The sequence below is a fragment of the Tubulanus polymorphus genome, chromosome 7 (assembly GCF_964204645.1).
Source record: "Tubulanus polymorphus chromosome 7, tnTubPoly1.2, whole genome shotgun sequence".
Taxonomy (NCBI): Eukaryota; Metazoa; Nemertea; class Palaeonemertea; order Tubulaniformes; family Tubulanidae; genus Tubulanus; species Tubulanus polymorphus.
The window spans coordinates 14,035,086-14,045,144 of record NC_134031.1 but is presented as its reverse complement, the minus strand read 5'-3'; the positions used below and the strand labels follow the sequence as shown (position 1 = coordinate 14,045,144).

The 10,059-nt window shown below is 38.5% G+C and overlaps 1 long non-coding RNA gene across 1 annotated transcript; it reads right to left on the bottom strand.

Moving 5' to 3' along the window:
* Positions 1-1,898: 1,898 nt before the first annotated feature.
* Positions 1,899-5,169, bottom strand: LOC141908847 (uncharacterized). Its single transcript, XR_012619641.1, has 3 exons — positions 4,963-5,169; positions 3,850-4,145; positions 1,899-3,753 (listed from the first exon to the last, which is right to left on the bottom strand). It is a non-coding gene; the product is annotated as an uncharacterized LOC141908847 (long non-coding RNA).
* Positions 5,170-10,059: the final 4,890 nt, after the last annotated feature.

Genomic DNA, 10,059 nt, shown 5'->3' with positions numbered 1-10,059 from the left:
TGTCAATAATATTTTACCAAATAGCTTGTATGTGTACGCATAGACCTGTGACGTTTTGCACATCGATTTACGGTTGTCGTTTGTAAAATGACGCTGAATGGTTAACATTGTTTAGGTTTCATGATGGTAACGTTTTGGTTTCATGATGGTAACGTTTTATAAGGCGTCAAAAAATCTAATTTTCTCGTTATTCGCCATGTTAAATTAAACAAATGTTTGGGGGAAGGTATACATTACCTAGTATGGTTTTTGTTTCGGATTCACCCTGTTGTTTTCTCTCTTTTTCGTTTCATTCGGTGGAGCTTTTTCCTTGATCACAGGTTTCTCGACACTCGTTTCTTCTTCAACTGTCTTTCTTGACGTCTTGGTCGGTGTCGCCGGGGGTTCTGTCGGCGATGAAGGTCTCTTCGTCGTCTTTGAAGCCGTACCGGTGGATGTTGTCGGCGGAGGCGTTTTCCTGCTGTTGGTTATTATCTGCTCCGTCGGGTGAACCTCAGGAACGGACGACAAATCTGTAGCCAGGTTGATTGGTTCACCAGCATCTTCCGCAGCTTCCTGGTGGTGTCGGTGGTGTGGTGTGTTACCAGTCGGCACTTCTGCTGGTGTTGGGTTCTGCTGGCTGTATTGTAGCTGTTGAATACGATGCCTATACTCTAACTGTCGGCATCTATGCGGTTCGTGCGTTGGATGGGTACACGAAATAGCACAAGTTACCCACGTGTGGTTGAAATCATTGCAGATCGCACAATGTTCTGGCTGTCCTGTATAGTAGGCTCTAATTAGCAACAATCCATAAGCTTTGCTGGACAAGGTCATGTTTCTTGCTTTCGGAGATTTGCGGACAATCTCCAGAACGTGTTTTTCCCCGTTTCGAAAGTTTGTTTTCCCGATTGTCGGGTGATATGAACCTGTAATAATTTCTCCATACGTTTCAAATACCTTGTTAACGACTGCATGTGGGCAGTTCGCAGGTATTCCTTCAACTCTGACTATGGTCGGTGTTTCCTTTGCGCTCCTGAATTAAAGAACCGAACCACGATGCGGAACTTCGTGCTTTTTTAAAGATTTTAAACTGTTCCAACAGTGTTGAAGTTAAAATCTACGACCTATTCTCACCATGCGGCGCTGCGAGTCTGCGGAAGTTGTTCAGTGTGGCTTTGGTTCTCAAAGCCGCAGGACGTGTCTCTTTCACGTTGGCCGAGTGTGCGTGTGTGTAATGTATGTGGCGAATTTCTAAGTTTTTTTAGCCTGACGTTCTGGGAATCGTCGCTGAGTTTGCCTGACCAGCAAACCGGAGGCCAAGCCTGTTTCGTTTTGGTCAAAAGTCGTGAGTTTACTCTCGTAGTGGATCCACGTAGGCTTGTGAAATATGTATTTGTAGCCTGACGTTCTGGGTATCGTCGTTGAGTTTGCCTGACCAGCAAACCGAGAGGCTAAAGCCTGGCGTTTTGGTCAAAAGCCGTGAGTTTGCCTGACTAGCAAACCGGAGGCTTGAATCTGATGTTTTGGTCAAACGTCGTGGGTCAACTTGGTAGTAGACTTGATTTGATTTGAACACTTTATTTTTCAAATATAATTTACAGCATAGTGTACAAAGCATAATACAAAATACAGTAAATTAGACCTGGAGGGGCCTGTAGAAACTAAGGAATAGTTTGTATAAAACAGGTCCCTCAAAAGAGAAAAGAAAAAAGAGAAATGCAATAAAGAAAATAATATGCTCACAGTCAACCCTTAACACACAAAATGCAATCAAAGTTAACTATGATAACAGCTTGATTAAGATATAATCATTTAATAAGCCAGTTATTTTCTGAAATATTCCAAAAACAATAATTTTAGTTCGAATAACTGTATGATAAAATCAAGCACAAAGTTGCTTTCTATAATTTCTTAGGAACAGTTTAGAATTTTCCATGTTTTTTTAGATTTTCACTGATGTTATTCCAAAGTAAAGGGCCGGATACTTTTACTGAAAATTTTCTTCTTAGACTATTGAAAGAAAGTGTTTGTAAATCTTGACGTCGCCGAGTATTGTGACTGTGGATTTGAAAATTTTGGTTCCAATAATTTTCGAATGATTTCGGTAATTCGGAGTGGACAGATCTGTAGATAAAAGTACCTAGCTGAAGTTTATTAATATCTTTGAGCTTGAGGATATTAAAAGCTTTGAATAAAGGGTCAGTGTGCGCCAAATAATAGGAATTAGAAATTAGCCTGATAGCTCTTTTTTGCAATACAATTAATGGCTGAAGTTTATTTTCAAAATTTCGTCCCCAAACTAAGTTACAATACTGGAGGTAAGGATCAATAAGCGACAAATAAAGGGTACGAAGAGAACTCACTGGCAGCTTATGTCTTACTCTATTTATTATACCAATGCTTCGAGAAACTTTTTTTTCAACTGATTTTATTTGATCGTCCCAGGTTAGATTTCTGTCAATAAAAACTCCAAGAAAATTTGTGACATTGACTTGTTTGATCTCTATATTGTTAATTGATATTCTCAAGTTATGTTTCAATAGTTTACCGAACACCATAAATGACGTCTTCTTTACATTTAATGACATCTTGTTTGTTTGAAACCAGGTATACAATTTTGATAATTCAATGTTTACTGTACGTACTAATCTGTCTAAATTAATGTCACTATAAAAGGCATTTGTGTCATCGGCAAACAATATAAGTTTTAACACATTAGAAAATTTAATACAGTCGTTTACATATAATAAAAAAAGCAAGGGACCTAAAATTGAGCCTTGGGGTACTCCAGTTTTAACGGTACATAACGAGGATTTATAATTTTGAATTTGAACAAATTGTTTTCTATTCTTCAAATAGTCTTCAAACCAGTTGTTAGAGATGCCTCTTATTCCATAAAAACATAATTTTCTTAATAAGATTTCGTGATCAACGGTGTCAAAGGCTTTTGATAAATCTAAGAATACCCCAATAGTTGATTTGTTTTCTTCTAAATTTTGTGAAATTTCATCAGTTATCAATGTTAAGGCCATGGCAGTTGAATGGTTCTTTCGAAAGCCGAACTGGTTTGGTTGAATGATATGAAACTTGTTACAATATTCGGTTAATCGATTATACACTATCTTTTCGACCGGAGATTGAAATTTAACGGAGAATGATGATTTTCAATGTTGAGTAATAGAAGATAAGAGAACTTGAGAATGAGAGTTAAAAAGAGAATAAGCAAAAAAAAAGATATGAGGAAAATGAAATAGAAATACAGTCGAGATTTATTTGTGATTGATGAGTTGTTTTGATCATAGAAGTTAAGAGTGTAGAATCAGTTCGGAAGTAGATTTGGAATCTAGTTCTATTTTAGTTTGCCCTAGGTCTGTTGCGTGATGGTATATAGCCTGGAGGTCTTAGTTAGTCTTATTTACCCTCGGTCGGCTCTATTATGCTAAGTTTGTAAGAGTTAGTGCGGTTCGGTCAAGAGCATTCAGTCCTGCCTTTTCTGTTGACCGCTGATATAGATTTTGTAAGGATAATCTTCTATTGTGAGAGGATATAGAAAATAAGGGATTAAATGCAATGGAACCACTGATCACAGTTTATGCATTGGATTGAATTGTCATCGGTCGAAACTATCTCCCATCTTTCAAGACAAGGATTATCGCATAAGGGACAAAAGTGGATACCCTCGCGTCCAGTAATTACTAGTATCACTAGTTCCTGGTAGAAGTACTTGAGATGCTCCACCTGTCTTTCCCAGTACACAGGATCAAACAGAATCTACAAATAAAAATGAATGAAATTAATTTTTGGCATATTAGAGATTGTCTTATTCGATAAAAATCGAAGAGTTATGACGTGAGAAAAAAGTTCTACCTCTTCCACGAAAATGGGTTGTTTGACAAATCCTGTCCACACTACGAAGTAGCACTTATCAAGCTTTGAGCAAGCAAATTGGCATTTTACTTGTGCGTAATATCCGTGCGACTTCTTAAGGTGTATAAGGCCTTCTCGCATTTCGAGATATTCGAGTCGTTGATACTCTTTATAGATCTCCTTAAGATATATCGAATATGGACATTTATATTCGACCAGTGCCGGCGATTTGCAACACTTGCAAGTTAGTTTGTTATCTGGAATTGCACCGATAAAGACGAGCTCTCTCTGTGTACCTTTGAAAATAAATTAATCAAACATTCATATCAATATTAGGTGAATTTAAACGATTTTTAGGCCAGCCGTAGGCTGAGCCTATTACTATACAAATGGAGCGAATTTAAATGACATGGTTTTCACACAAAAGGCTCTTTTGCTTGCCAAGTGAGGGCATATTCGAACAAATCACGTATTTAAGCGTAATCCATTCTCGGAATCGTAGCGAGCAGAATTTTGAAATAGGGTCTCATAAAAATGTTTTCTGCATTTTTCACGAAAGTTAAATCGGGAAAATTTCAATTTTCATCAGCCAATCAGGAAGTTTTGTCTTCCCTGTGATTGGTTTATCTGAAAATATCAGCAGCTGTTCACGTGAATTATCGCGATTTCATTACTGGCGCTTTTGCGCATGACGTCATGTATCAACACGCGACAATACTTCCGCGTTCGCTACGTTTTCGCTGATTGGCCCATTTACTGGGAAATTCCACAGAAGCCTAATGTGGTTTGTTACAAGCGCTGTGATTGGCCCGACCCGATTCTGGCATGGCTTTAGCTTAGTGGGTTCGAATCCCTTGACGGGTGAAGATGATGGATCCTATCAATATCTATTGAAACAAATAAGTTTCCCGGTTGGGCAGCCGCGGATATCTACCGGAAGTGTTCCGGTTCGATATTTCGAGGTTTCTTTGAATTTTGGAGTGATATTGAAATCCGGTAAATACCAGCGGTAGATTGTGAAAACCCATTGCATGATATTTGTATTACTTAATCAACGAAAAGCGTCGGGGCCGCGCCAGGAGTTTTCGTGATTCAAGTAGCGCAATAGCCTACTTCTTCGTGTTGGTCCACCTCAATTTTCACTCCGCCGATCTCTGACACGGCTCTGTCCCCGTCGGCGCTGTGATTGCACTTTCGTACCACCAAACTTTTTTATTTCTATATCAGGGAGGTCTGGAGAATAAAAAAGTCAAAATTTGGATATCACATAGGCCTGATTTCATCGAATAAGTCGACCATGGTCGTTACGTTTCCGTACTTATTACCACCTAAAACCGTCTGAACAATTTTGTCACAACCAACATTTCGTTTACAGAAATCAGGTGTTCACGTGAATCCGCGGTATCGTCTACTGTTTTACTTCCGGGTTTTATTTTAAGATTTAAAATTGTATTTCAAGATCGATTTCTATGAAATCTTTAGTTGATTTGGTGTTTGGGAGGAATTTTTATTTGCTCTACAGAAAATTCATCCTTGACAATTGCGCAAGGTTCGCGAAAAAAAGGTTTTGCCAAATCGGGTGTATGACCTTGATATGCTAATTAGCCATGTGCCCGAATTGCAAATTCAATCAAATTTTATTCTGCCAAAAAATGTTAAATACAATTCGCTTTCCGAGAGTTAATGGTATGCTGCATGGAACAAAGTTGTTTTGAGATGGGTCTTGAAGCTATTGAGGTCGAGAGATAACCATCTAGATAGTTCGTGAGAGTTCCAAAGTTTTGAAGACGCTTCAAGGTAATGTCTTGATATTTGTTTTAAGCTGGGCGCACACCTTTGCGATCATCGTGTCATCGTATGATCGCATGCGATGATACGATGACACGATGAAAATCGCATCATCCCCGCATACCTTTGCGATTTTTATGAGGGCCTTGAGTTGGATTCAATCACGTGACTGATAAAAGCCATACGACTGAAAAAATGGCTTCGTATAATTTGAGAAGAACGATCTTCATTTTAATTTTGTTAAGAAGATTACGTAGACAGCGACAAAGGTGCCAACAGGCCAATAGAACACACTGGGCACGGTCGTGGATACAGAGGCGGGAAAGGTTGGGGGCAGTTCCGAATTTGCAGCTGGAACTGCAGTTAGAAGATCCGGAGAGCTTTAGGAGATATTTGCGGATGTCCCCGGGCACCTATGCGAAGCTTTTGGAGATCGTTGGGCCTCATATCACGAAAGAGGAGACGTTTATGAGGTCTCCTATCAGTCCAAACACAAGACTGTCATTGACCTTGCGATTTCTGGCAACAGGTGGGTAAAAAAACAAATTAACATATAGAACTTCTAGCCCTCAAGCTGCCCTGTGTCTATTACTCCTCAAACCACCCCTTGCTCGTCTGCGCCACGAAAACGGTTTCAGCGGGAATCGAACCCAAGTGCAAAGTCTCTTTGGTGGATAGATGGCGCCACTGTACCAGTGCATTTGCTGGCAGAAATTTAGTAGGTATGCTACTCGTGGACAGTGGTGTGGAGTGGCTAGTGATAGCTAGTGAAGACTTGAATCATCCAGCTGACAAGAAGATTAGTCTCAACAGTTGTCTATCTACAGACAAGAAGATTCTTTTGAAAGGTGCGTTCCTTCACAGGGGCTCGTATCAGAGTTGTAGGTACTGTAAAAACGATAATCTCTTAATCCAATGTGTATAGTATATTTTGAGATGCTCCCTAAAGATCTATGAAAAAGACTTAATAAATTCAGCAGCACACTAGTGTACAGCTTACAAGAAGTAACCTACAGAGGAGAATAAGAAATGTACATGAAAACTATAATAATATTATCATTTTGGTTTCAAATTAGCCTTAAACTAAAAAATAATTTCATTCATTACACTAATCATAATAGCCTTAAAGCTGATTAATGTCTGGGTTAAAAGATGATTAGATGGTCACTTGATGCATACAAAGGAAAGTTATTTTGTAAATGTACACACTTTTGTTTCGTTTCAGATACGAATCATATAACTGCAATCAGACTAAAATATCCATGAAGTCGAAAATTCGTACTGAGATCGACATCTTTCTATTTGAAATTCTCGAGTGTTTGGGATATTATGAACATGACAGAACCGAGCAATGTTGTAACCGTTACAACAGATCATGAAAACCATATGGCCAGTCTGTGCATACTGGGAACCTCGCATAATCTGAGCCGTGAGACTATCATCAACATCGCTAACCGGATTCTCCAGAAATGGCCACATGTCGGGTCTCTACAGATCGCATAATCGAATAGCCCTCCGCCATGGTCAAGCGTGTTTTAGGACTGTATCTGTTTTCTCTAAAATGGTAACATTTTGAAAGTTTTGTATCACTCAGAACAGATTGTAATCTTAATTAGTTTCCTACCAGTTTTGTACAAAAATTCTGTTTTACCGTATATCTGAATTACTGTATCTGAACCTGAATGCATTTATGTCTCTGCTAAATAAAATTGACAGTTATTGACTCTGAAGAAAGTCTTCAATTTTTATGTTTTATATCGAAGAACAAGGCAAGGATCTCTCGCTCTGCTGTTTCACTACCTGAATGCACTGGTTGGCTGCCCTCGCTGTTTTTTTTCTGATTTCAAACATTTTTGGTTGCCTACTTGATAAAACTTTTCAAATCAAACTTAAGGACAATTCAAAACCAAAACCTTCGCCATAGACTACCCTCTTTCAAGCAGGTCATGATAGATTTTGGGGGTCAAAAGGTCATACCTAATCAAATCTTATAGGTATATTGAAAGTACTTATTGTGTTGACTGCAAAATAACACAAACTGATAGGGGGTATTGGTAATACATGCAGTGTTTTCAATAAGAGCCAGGTCTCAGACCCGTCTGTCATTTGTAAAGGACCCGCCTGTTTTTTCCAAACCGCTTTCGTTTCAGGGACTGTGACATATTATGGGACCCTCCTGTTTTTCACAAGGGACCCGACTTGTTAATTTCTTATTGAAAACACTGACATGTATAGGAAAAACGGCTTGAGATGAACTATGAGGATTTTTTTCTGAGGAGTAATAGACACTACATAGTGTTGAACACTAATAGGTTAATAGGCCTATCATGTTCTGGCAAGACAGCTAGGGCTCATGTTTATCATTTAGCTATGGTACACTTAACAATCTATAATAATGAACTGCCATGAAATAAAAAAAAAGTATTTGTTTGAGCTCCAACTCAGGCCATGAAAGTGAAAATCCTAGTCGCGGAAACTATGATATTCTATGAAACTAAGACAAAGCTTCAATTATGTAAAAAAAGGTCTAAAATTAATTTTTCTACATTTCAGGCGCTTCTTTCAGGGATTTATCATTTGTGTACAGAGTTGGTGAGCGAACAGTTTCCGAAATCATCAAAGATACCACTGTTGCCATAGTTAAAACCATGAGAGATAGGTATTTGAAGGTAATTCTCAGCTTTAATTGTAGAAAATCTCAGAATTTAGAATACAAATCTAAATTGTAAAAATATAAAAACTATAACTTGTAACTATATAAATTAACATTAACGCCGGACAGATAATACGAATTTGGCATTTATAACAAAAGTTCAGTATGAGTTATGAGCATTTAGCATATGCATAAAGCTACCATATATAGGTTCTGGCTCGGAATTTCGATACTGATGGTTGTTGTGTTGCTGTTGTAATGGCTGACAGTTTTGTTGCTGATGACTGTTCTGTTGCTGTTGGCCTGGTAGCTGGTTCATTTCTGCCTTGTAGAGTACACTCTGAATTTCATGTTTCACTATTGTCTTAGTGTGTTTGTCAATTTCCTTCATGGTTGCATGAACGTATTTGGAAAAAGCTGAAATGTCATCTTCTTCAGTTTTTCTTTTGTTGACACCTTCATTTTCTGACTTCATGTCATTTGATAAAGATTTCAGGAGCTCCAGCTCACATTCATCACGTTTCTTTTTAATTTGCTTAGCACTAAGGGGGCGTTTCGTTTCAAAAGGTCGTTTAGTCGATGTTGGTGTTGATTCTGGCACTTCATTGAGTGAAACTGTAGCCTCTACTCCCCGGGTACTAGTAGCAGGGGTATTAGGATGAGTGAAATCAGTTTCATCCGCAACATCATCTACATCGCCGTCGTCACTATTGTCATTCATCTCTCTGTCTGCAACATCCATCTCTTGATTTCTTGAATCCTGTTAATAGAAAAAATAATTTTGTTTTTCAGACGCCTAATACTAGAGAAGAATGGACTGAGATTGCGAAGAAATTTCAAGATAAATGGAATTATCCATTCTGTGTTGGAGCTCTTGACGGAAAGCACATAAGTATAAGGCAGCCTGACAACAGTGGATCTTCATACTATAACTACAAACACTTTTTCAGCGTAATCTTATTAGCACTAGTGGATGCGGATTACAGATTTATCTATGTTGATGTTGGGGCTGCAGGACGATGTGGTGATGCTGGGGTGTTTAATCAGTCAAGTTTGAAGGCGGCAATGGACACAAACAACATAAATTTTCCAGAGCCTGGCTGTTTCCCGAGCGGTGAAGAATGTCACCATCACATTATTGGTGACGATGCGTTCCCCCTACGAAAGGATCTGATGAAACCGTTTCCACATCGAAACTTGATGGATGATATCAAAATTTTCAACTACCGATTATCACGTGCACGACGTGTAGTTGAGAATGCGTTCGGCATTCTAGCCAACAGATTTAGGGTATTTCTGACTACCATTGCCGTGGAACCTGATTGTGTAGATTTCATAATACTAGCTGCCTGCGTTCTACATAACTTTTTAATCGACGAAGAGTCAACAAATTATGCGTCTTCTAATTTTGTTGACCGCGAGGACAACGCCCACAATTTAGTTCAGGGTAACTGGCGATTGGATACTGGACTTCAGCCCCTGGCAACAACTCACAGTCGAAATGCCCGCCAGGAAGCTAAAGACCAAAGAGAAGCTATAAAAACCTATCTTAATTCTGCTGGAGCATGGCAAAATGATATGATTCGCTAGTAAAAAAGTAGCATAGCTTATCTTAAATGTATTTAGAAATATCAATATAATCAAACCTGTACATATGCAATATATATGCTATTTTCTAACAGTTATTAATCTCATATTTCAAACAATTAATCATTAATCGTACAGTATTATGCATAACGAGATAATATGTACCGATACATAAAATAAAC